Genomic DNA, 10,138 nt, shown 5'->3' on the forward strand with positions numbered 1-10,138 from the left:
TGCTTGACTCCAGGGGGATTTATTTGAAGCAGATAACTTGTAGATAGGATTTGAGAAACTTGGACCACTGTATACATATTGGCAGATCCTTGCATTGACATGTTAACCTTGCTAGCAAATGGAACACTGGGGTCCAAATGAACTGAGGCCCTTTAAGTCGCAGGTGTCAAACTCAAGGCCCGGGGGCCAAATCTACATATGGCCTGCGAAAGCCTGGAAATAATATGCATAAATAAAATGCTTAATCTTTTCTTACTAAATATATTATTTCCTTTTTGACATTAAAAATCATGTACTGCATGCAATTGCATATTTAAAAATTCAATATTAAAATCAAAATATTACATGTGTTCCAAAAATATATTTTGTTAAAATAAAAATAAATACTGTACTTAAATATCTGCTTGACTTATGAATTAAAAACAAATTATCAATCAAATTGTAGACTTCAAATTCACAATAGATTTATGGTTAAATTCCGCCGACTGAGTTTTTTTTTTACCATAAAATCAACTTTGGTACTGTTTTTTTCCATATACAGAAAGACACTAAACCATTAAACACAAAAAAACAAGATTTTACGGTAAAAAAACAACAAACTAGCAGCTCTGTTGCTTGAATTTTACTGCTAAAAACAATGGTATTGTTTTTCTATTCCATTCCATTTATTAAATTTTCTTATATGCTGTAAAACACCCACTGCTTTTACTGTAAAATTCTGGTGACTCAGCTGCCAGTTTTTAAAGTAAAATTAAACTTTTTTTTGCAGCTTATGTAAAAAAAAAAATTGTAATATATTCATATATTACTCATTGTTAAAGGCCTACTGAAATGAAATGTTTTTATTTAAATGGGGATAGCATATCTATTCTATGTGTCATACTTGATCATTTCGCGATATTGCCATATTTTTGCTGAAAGGATTTAGTATAGAAAAACAATGATAAAGATCGCAACTTTTGGTATCTGACAAAAAAAAAGCCTTGCCCCTACCGGAAGTAGCGTGACGTAGTCGGTTGAACATTTCCGGAAAGTTCTCTATTGTATACAGTGATGGCGGCCATAAGAGAGAGCGATTCGGACCGAGAAAGCGACGATTTCCCCATTAATTTGAGCAAGGATGAAAGATTTGTGGATGAGGAAAGTGGAAGTGAAGGACTAGTGGGGAGTGGAAGCGATTCAGATAGGGAAGATGCTGTGAGAGGCGGGTGGGACCTGATATTCAGCTGGGAATGACTACAACAGTAAATAAACACAAGACATATATATAGTCTATTAGCCACAACACAACCAGGCTTATATTTAATATGCCACAAATTAATCCCGCATAAAAACACCTAGGTGTTTGTTATGCTAGCTCCTAGTTCCCATCCATATAACCCGCCAATACAATTCAAACACCTGCACAACACACACAAATCACTCAGCCCAAAGGACCGTTCACCTAACCCAAGGTTCATAAAGCTTATATATTTACACAAAGTTACGTACGTGACACGCACGTACGGGCAAGCAATCAAATGTTTGGAAGCGCAGCTGCGTACTCACGGTACCGCGTCTGCGTCTGTGTATCCAAATCAAAGTGATCCTGGTAAGAGTGTGTTGTCTCAGTTCTCTACAGGCGTCTGTGTATCGAAGTCAAAAGTCCTCCTGGTTAGAGTCTCTGTTGTCCGAGTTCTTCGATCTTGACTGCATCTTTCGGGAATGTAAACAATGAAACACCGGCTATGTTGTGTTGCTGACTTCCCTCGCAAAATACTCCGCTTTGCACCGACAACTTTCTTCTTTGCTTGCTCAGCTTCTTTCTCCATAATGCAATGAACAAATTGCAACAGATTCACCAACACAGATGTCCAGAATACTGTCGAATAATGAGATGAAAACAGAGCTACTTTGTATTGGCTTCAATGGGGGAGCCATACTACTGTACCGGCTACGTCACGCGCATACGTCATCATCCAAAGGCGTTTTTAACTGGAAGTTTAGCGGGAAATTTAAAATTGCACTTTATAAGTTAACCCGGCCGTATTGGCATGTGTTGCAATGTTAAGATTTCATCATTGATATATAAACTATCAGACTGCGTGGTCTGTAGTAGTGGCTTTCAGTAGGCCTTTAAAAGCGGCCCTCAGAGGGCAACCATAACTGCGATGTGGCCCTCAATGAAAACGAGTTTGACATCCCTGCTTTAAGTCCTCTCTTTTTTAGCAAAAATTGTTTTTTCCATAATGTGATTTATGTAACTAAGGTGTTGCTGTAGTTTGTTGACTTCACATCCAGTCAGTAGTCATTTCTTTAGTTACACTAGTGGTGTTTATCCATGCTTCGTTTTAGGTCCTCTCTTTTTCAACTATTGGGCTTTTCAGCTGGTGCCCTGCGAGTTCAGTGAAAAAAAACCTGTGAGAGACACATTTTTCCAGCAGATTCTTAAAAACACTAAAGTGTTGTCATAGAAATGATCTTTGACTAGCGTTTTTGCAGAAGGTCCTTAAAAACAGTAAAGCGCTCTTGTAACTGACAAAACAAATAGACCAAAATCACATGCTTACTGTATAGAATGCTGGTTTTCCGGAATGTAGAAAATAAGATTAATATTGATGGAAGAAGTCCCCCCCCCCAACAAACACACACACACACAATTTGGCTGAACAACCCTATATCTTTTGTGACCAGTCTGAGAACTTCTCTGACAAATTACAGATGCAGTTTAATGATGTTGCTATCATGCACTTTGTGTGCTTATTCAAGGACAACATTAAAGAGTGGGACAGGGAAAAATAAATGTTAGCATAGCGATGTTAGCTAAAGTGCTAACATCACACTGATATGTTAACTGCAACATCATGGTAGGTGAAACTGTTTACTGAAGAAAATCTAAACGATCAAATTTACAGCTTCCATGTCTGTAGTTATTGTTTTAGGATGTGTAGCGAAGCCTCCGCCACCACACCGCCCAAATATGTCTTCTGTGAAGTGATGGGCGTCTACACGGGGAAGTCCATTTTGCATCGAGGGGGACCTCACTTTATATACCCTGTTTTACACTCTATACAGTAAATCTGTTGTATCTGAATATAGTAGGGATGTCCGATAATATCGGACTGCCGATATTATCGTCCGATAAATGCTTTAAAATGTAATATCGGAAATTATCGGTATCGGTTTCAAAAAGTAAAACTTATGACTTTTTAAAACGCCGCTGTGTACACGGACGTAAGAAGAACTACAGAGCGCCAATAAACCTTAAAGGCACTGCCTTTGCGAGTCGGTCGCAATCACATAATACCTACGACTTTTCACACACACAAGTGAATGCAATCATACTTGGTCAACAGCCATACAGGTCACACTGAGGGTGGACGTATAAACAACTTTAACACTGTTACAAATATGCGCCACACTGTGAACCCACACCAAACAAGAACGACAAACACATTTCGGGAGAACATCCGCACCGTAACACAACAGAACAAATACCCAGAACCCCTTGCAGCACTAACTCTTCCGGGACGCTACAATATACACCCCCCGCTACCCAACCCCGCCCACCTCAACCTCTTCATGCTCTCTCAGGCAGAGCATGTCCCAAATTCCAAGCTGCTGTTTTGAGGCATGTTAAAAAAAATAATGCACTTTGTGATTTCAATAATAAATATGGCAGTGCCATGTTGGCATTTTTTTCCCATAACTTGAGTTGATTTATTTTGGAAAACCTTGTTACATTGTTTAATGCATCCAGCGGGGCATCACAACAAAATTAGGCATAATAATGTGTTAATTCCACGACTGTGTATATTGGTATTGGTTGATATCGGAATTGGTAATTAAGAGTTGGACAATATCGGCAAAAAAGCCATTATCGGACATCTCTAGAATATAGTATAAACCAGTGGGTCCCCAACTACCAGTCCAGGGACCGGTACTGGTCCGTGACGCATTTGCTATCAGGCTGCACAGAAACATTAAAAAATGTAGAAGTAACTGCATTTTCCCCGACTTAACTGTCGGCTGTCCCCCGAGACACACCAATAAGCTGGTTTATAGATGTACAAAAAAACTCCTCATAGGAAACTGCCGTTTGTTATAACTTTGTGACTTGATACAATGCACATCAATGAACATATAAATGTGACAGATTGTAGCCAAAGGCTGATTTCCAGGTTGCGCCTGGTAACCTGCTGAGGATCTCATTGGAAAGAAACAAGCCCAGGGCTCCCACTAATCCAGCGTTATAGTGAGTTGTATTTTTCATGCATTTATTTTTGCTGTATTTATCTGGCACAAGTGGAAAGGCCCCTGAGAAAAATGCCTACATGATGCAAAAAAGGTTGGGGACCCCTGGTATAAACTACATACATGCACATGTGCTGCCCTGCTGAAATATTCATGGCGATGCATACTATAGAAACTAGCGATACGAAGGAAAAAGACCATTATCTTAAAATACAGCCAATTAAAACGGATTGTTATCCGGATTAATGGCCTGAATGACTATTAGATTAACAACTGCATGGACTATGTTACCAGTAGGGAGCCAAAAAAAAAAGCGCACACAGCAGCTGTAACACACAGCCCCTTTCTTTGATACTCTCTTGATATCATGAACACTAAAAATACCCAAAGTGACCCTCAGGAGAGAGCGCGTAATGTTCAGCTCTCTCAGCAGTAAACAAGCTGACATCACAATGTCCCGTGCAGGTGAAGGACAACACAACAAGCGCTCCTTGTTGCTGGTTGCACCACCTGCTCGGTAGCAACACTGCATGAAGCATGGTATGTTAACTTAACATATTATGGTAAGAGTCATTCAAATAACTATAACATATAGAACATGCTATACGTTTACCAAACAATCTGTCACTCCTAATCGCTAAATCCCATGAAATCTTATACGTCTAGTCTCTTACGTGAATGAGCTGAATAATATTATTTGATATTTTACGGTAATGTGTTAATAATTTCACAAATAAGTCGTTCCTGAGTATAAGTTGCACCACCAGCCAAACTATGAAAAAAACTGTGACTTATAGTCTGAAAAATATGATATATATATACAGTATATGTAATGTGTATGTGTGTGTATATAAGTATGTCATCCATCCCATGCATTTTCTAACCGATGGAAGGTGCTGGAGCTTATCTCAGCTGCATTCGGGCGGGAGGTGGGCAAGTCGCCACCTCCTCACAGGACCAACACAGATGGACAACATTCACACATTAGGGCCAATTTAGTGTTGCCAATCAACCTATCCCCAGGTGCATGTCTTTGGAGGTGGGAGGAAGCCGCAGTACCCAGAGGGAAGCCACGCAGTCACGGGGAGAACATGCAAACTCCACACAGAAAGACAAGCCCAGGGATTGAACCCCTGACCTTTGTATTGTGAGGCACATGCACTAACCCCTGGTACACTGCGCTGCCCTATATAAGTATGTATATGTGTATATATATATATACAAATATATACCAAAAAATATATATGTATACACGTATATATATATGTGTATGTATGTATATACTGTATATATATATATATAATATATATATATATATATTGTATATACACATATTTATATAGATATATATATTGTATATATATATTGTATATACACATATTTATATAGATATATATATTGTATATACATATATTTATACAAATATATGTATGTATAAATATATATTTTGTATATACATATATTTATATAAATATGTGTATATACAGTACAGGCCAAAAGTTTGGACACATACTATACATATGTATATATGTATAGTATACATATGTATTTATGTTTACATATGTACTGTATGTACAGTATATATGTTTACATATACATATTATATATGTATGTATATATGTTAGGGTTCCAGGTTTGCTCCCCGCCTCTTGCCATCCAAATCAGTTGTGTCCTTGGGCAGGACACTTCACCCTAGCCCTCAGTGCCGCTCACACTGGTGAATGAATGATGGGTAGTGGTCGGAGGGGCTGTAGTCGCAGTCACGTCAGTCTACCCCAGGGCATCTGTGGCTACAAATGTAGCTTACCACCAGCAGGTGTGAATGTGAAGTGAATGAATGATGGGTTCTCGCTTCTCTGTGAGCACTATGAGTATCTAGTAGAAAGGTGCTATATAAATCTAATCCATTATTATTATACACATATATACATACCGTATTTTTCGGAGTATAAGTCGCTCCGGAGTATAAGTCGCACCAGCTGAAAATGCATAATAAAGAAGGAAAAAAACATATAAGTCACACTGGAGTATAAGTCGCGTTTTTTGGGGAAATTTATTTGATAAAACCCAACACCAAGAATAGACATTTGAAAGGCAATTTAAAATAAATAAAGAATAGTGAACAACAGGCTGAATAAGTGTACGTTATATGAGGCATAAATAACCAACTGAGAACGTGCCTGGTATGTTAACGTAACATATTATGGTAAGAGTCATTCAAATAACTATAACATACATGTACCTGGGGATAGATTTGATTGACAACACTAAAATTGGCCCTAGTGTGTGAATGTGAGTGTGAATGTTGTCTGTCTATCTGTGTTGGCCCTGCAATGAGTTGGCGACTTGTCCAGGGTGTACCCCGCCTTCCACCCGATTGTAGCTGAGATAGGCTCCAGCGCCCCCCGCGACCCCGAAGTGAATAAGCGGTAGAAAATGGATGGATATAGAGAATGAGCTAAATAATATTGATATTTAAATAATATTATTTGATATTTTACGGTAATGTGTTAATAATTTCACACATAAGTTGCTCCTGAGTTTAAGTCGCACCCCCGGCCAAACTATGAAAAAAACTGCGACTTACAGTCCGAAAAATACGGTACATATATACGTATGTATGTACAATGATGGTTATTGAATTATTAGTCTCTTTAATGTACAAAAAGTATGAAACTGCCCCCTCCCCCCATTCTTGTATTTTTCAGTATGCAGCTCTCGGTAGAAATGGTTTGGGCACCCCTGTTCTAATCCATGTATAAATGGTAAAAACAGATTCATTAGTTTTGTGTTCAGAAGGACTTTTGATTTTGGATGCTATCTGCAACTTCCATCCATCCATTCTCTACCTCTTGTCCCTCTCGGGGTCTCAGGAGCCTATCCCAGCTGCATTTGGGCGGAAGGCGGGGGTACACCCTCTGACACTTGCTCTCAGTTGCTGTACATTTTTCAAACCAAAGGACAAAGAACACCAGCGGCTCATGTGTGTATCCTAAGGGGTTGAACTTGGAGGAGGTTCGGTCACAAAGACTGAACGCAAGCGCCGCCAAGGCATCAAGATAACCGTGACCTACCGCAGCTTTAATAGCCAATCTATTCCAAATAGAACACCCTGGGTTCATAATGAACATCAATGCCTTTTGTTAATAACAAGCAAATGCTAATAACTCAATGTGGGCTCACTATTTGGCAAGAAAGGTCATTTTGCTCCTTTAGTGTGTGGAGTTTTGACATTTTTAATGAAACTCTAACAAAGTGCGGATTTCACGGCCTGTCTCTGTTGAAACTCTGATGGAGTTTGAATACGGCAGCTGCTTTATGTTCACGCCTGCGTCGTCTCCAATGCCTTCCGGATGTTTTCCTTCCAGGAGTCCCTGTTGATGAGAAGAGTTTCTCCTTAGATAACATAAGCCAAAATAGCAATCATACCATTAAATCCCTTAGAGTGAAGCTGATCAAATTCAGCATATGTGCTTTTTATTGATTACTTTTTTTTTCTTGGGAGAGATGCACCACAATAGTCATGAAGGCAGGGCGGGTACAAATGAGGACAGTTCAGCTGGTGATAGAAACAACTGTTTTTAATGTGACATGCCTAAGTCTACTAAACATGTATTCATTGCTGCTTTTTATCTGTGGGCGGTGCCAGGAGTCCGGCTTGGGTAGTTCTTGAGAAACCGCCGATTCCATCTTCATTTCCTGCGGCCACGCGTGTCCTTCTAAAAAAAGGAGCTGTTTTGTGATTAGCCGCACCATTATCACACAGCGGTAAAAAGCTGCAATAGATTTAGCAATGTAAACAACACACAAGGGGAGTGCAAATCCGATAAATCATGTTGTGGTCGATGTAGTGTGCAGGCTACACTGAACAATTTGTCCCTGTGAGGAAAATTAGTCGGTTTTTCATTAGAGGGAAACAACCTTGTTCATCCTAGATTGCATTTAAGGGGGGTATTTTCACACAATCAGATGTTACATTGTGTCTTCTTTCCTTTTGTCCCTTAAGATCCAACATTAATTGCTGCCATTTATACAGAGTTCAGCAAAATGAGACCGGGTGCGCTTTTACACAGCACAACTAGGTAATTAGATGCGTCACAAAAAATAATTGTCGGACAGCAACAATTGCATTCAAATAGGGAAGTGCGATACGGCCTAAAAGCTATATCGTGACTTACAGTACAGGCCAAAAGTTTGGACACACCTTCTCATTCAATGTGTTTTCTTTATTTTCATGACTAGATTGTCACTGAAGGCATCAAAACTATGAATGAACACATGTGGAGTTATGTACTTAACAAAAAAGATGAAATAACAAAAAATGTAGTTCAGGGGTCCCCAAATTTTTTGATCCAGGGGCTGCATTGGGTTAGAAAAATTTGGCCAGGTTATATACGTATATACAGTTGTGCTCATAAGTTGGATGGAAGAATTTATGATTTCTTGGCCATTCTTCAGACAATATGAATGATAACACAAAAACCTTTCTTCCACTCATGCTTAATGGTTGTGTGAAGCTATTTATTGGCAAACAACAGTGTTTATTCTTTTTTAATCAAAATGACAAAAGAAAGTACCCAGATGACCCTGATCAACAGTTAACATACACTACCGTTCAAAAGTTTGGGGTCACATTGAAATGTCCTTATTTTTGAAGGAAAAGCACTGTACTTTTCAATGAAGATAACTTTAAACTAGTCTTAACTTGAAAGAAATACACTCTATACATTTCTAATGTGGTAAATGACTATTCTAGCTGCAAATGTCTGGTTTTTGGTGCAATATCTACATAGGTGTACAGAGGCCCATTTCCAGCAACTATCACTCCAGTGTTCTAATGGTACAATGTGTTTGCTCATTGGCTCCGAAGGCTAATTGATGATTAGAAAACCCTTGTGCAATCATGTTCACACATCTGAAAACAGTTTAGCTCGTTACAGAAGCTACAAAACTGACCTTCCTTTGAGCAGATTGAGTTTCTGGAGCATCACATTTGTGGGGTCAATTAAACGCTCAAAATGGCCAGAAAAAGAACTTTCATCTGAAACTCGACAGTCTATTCTTGTTCTTAGAAATGAAGGCTATTCCACAAAATTGTTTGGGTGACCCCAAACTTTTGAACGGTAGTGTACCCCAGTGTCTTTGATCTGACAACGTGCACAAAAGTTGACACAAACAGGTTTGAATGGCTAATCAAGGTTCCAATCCTCACCTGTGACCTGTTTGTTTGTAATTAATGTGTGTGAGTTTCTGGGCTTCTGACAGGCCATTGCATCTTTCATCCAGTGCTGCACAGAGGTTTCTGGATTCTGAGTCATGGGGAAGGCAAAAGAATTGTCAAAGGATCTGCGAGAAAAGGTAATTGAACTGCATTAAACAGGAAAGGGGTATAAAAAGATATCCAAGGAATTGAGAATGCCAATCAGCAGTGTTCAAACGCTGATTAAGAAGTAGAAAATGAGGGATTCAGGTAGACCAGCAAAGATTTCAGCCACAACTGCCAGGAAAATTGTTCGAGATGCAAAGAAAAATCCACAAATAACTTCAGCTGAAATACAGGACTCTCTGAAAAATTGTGGTGTGGCTGTTTCAAGATGCACAATAAGGAGGCACTTGAAGAAAAATGGAGGCTATTTCATCCCTACAAGTCTGTTTCGCAGGTGTCCCTGGGATGAAATAGCCTCCGTGTTTTTTTTTACTGATCTGACGAATATTCCGCTCTACCTCGGTTTTGAGCACTTTCTAACGGGTGAACCACAGTAACCTCGGCCAATCATTGCAGATTACCTGACACTGTGGCGCCATCGTGATGGCGTCACGTTATCGATGGGCAAATGCATTTTTAGACAATTTTTTTGTTACTCGGGACCACTATATTTTGGACCCCTGGGATAGACTAAAAAAA

The sequence above is a fragment of the Entelurus aequoreus genome, linkage group LG11 (assembly GCF_033978785.1).
Source record: "Entelurus aequoreus isolate RoL-2023_Sb linkage group LG11, RoL_Eaeq_v1.1, whole genome shotgun sequence".
Taxonomy (NCBI): Eukaryota; Metazoa; Chordata; class Actinopteri; order Syngnathiformes; family Syngnathidae; genus Entelurus; species Entelurus aequoreus.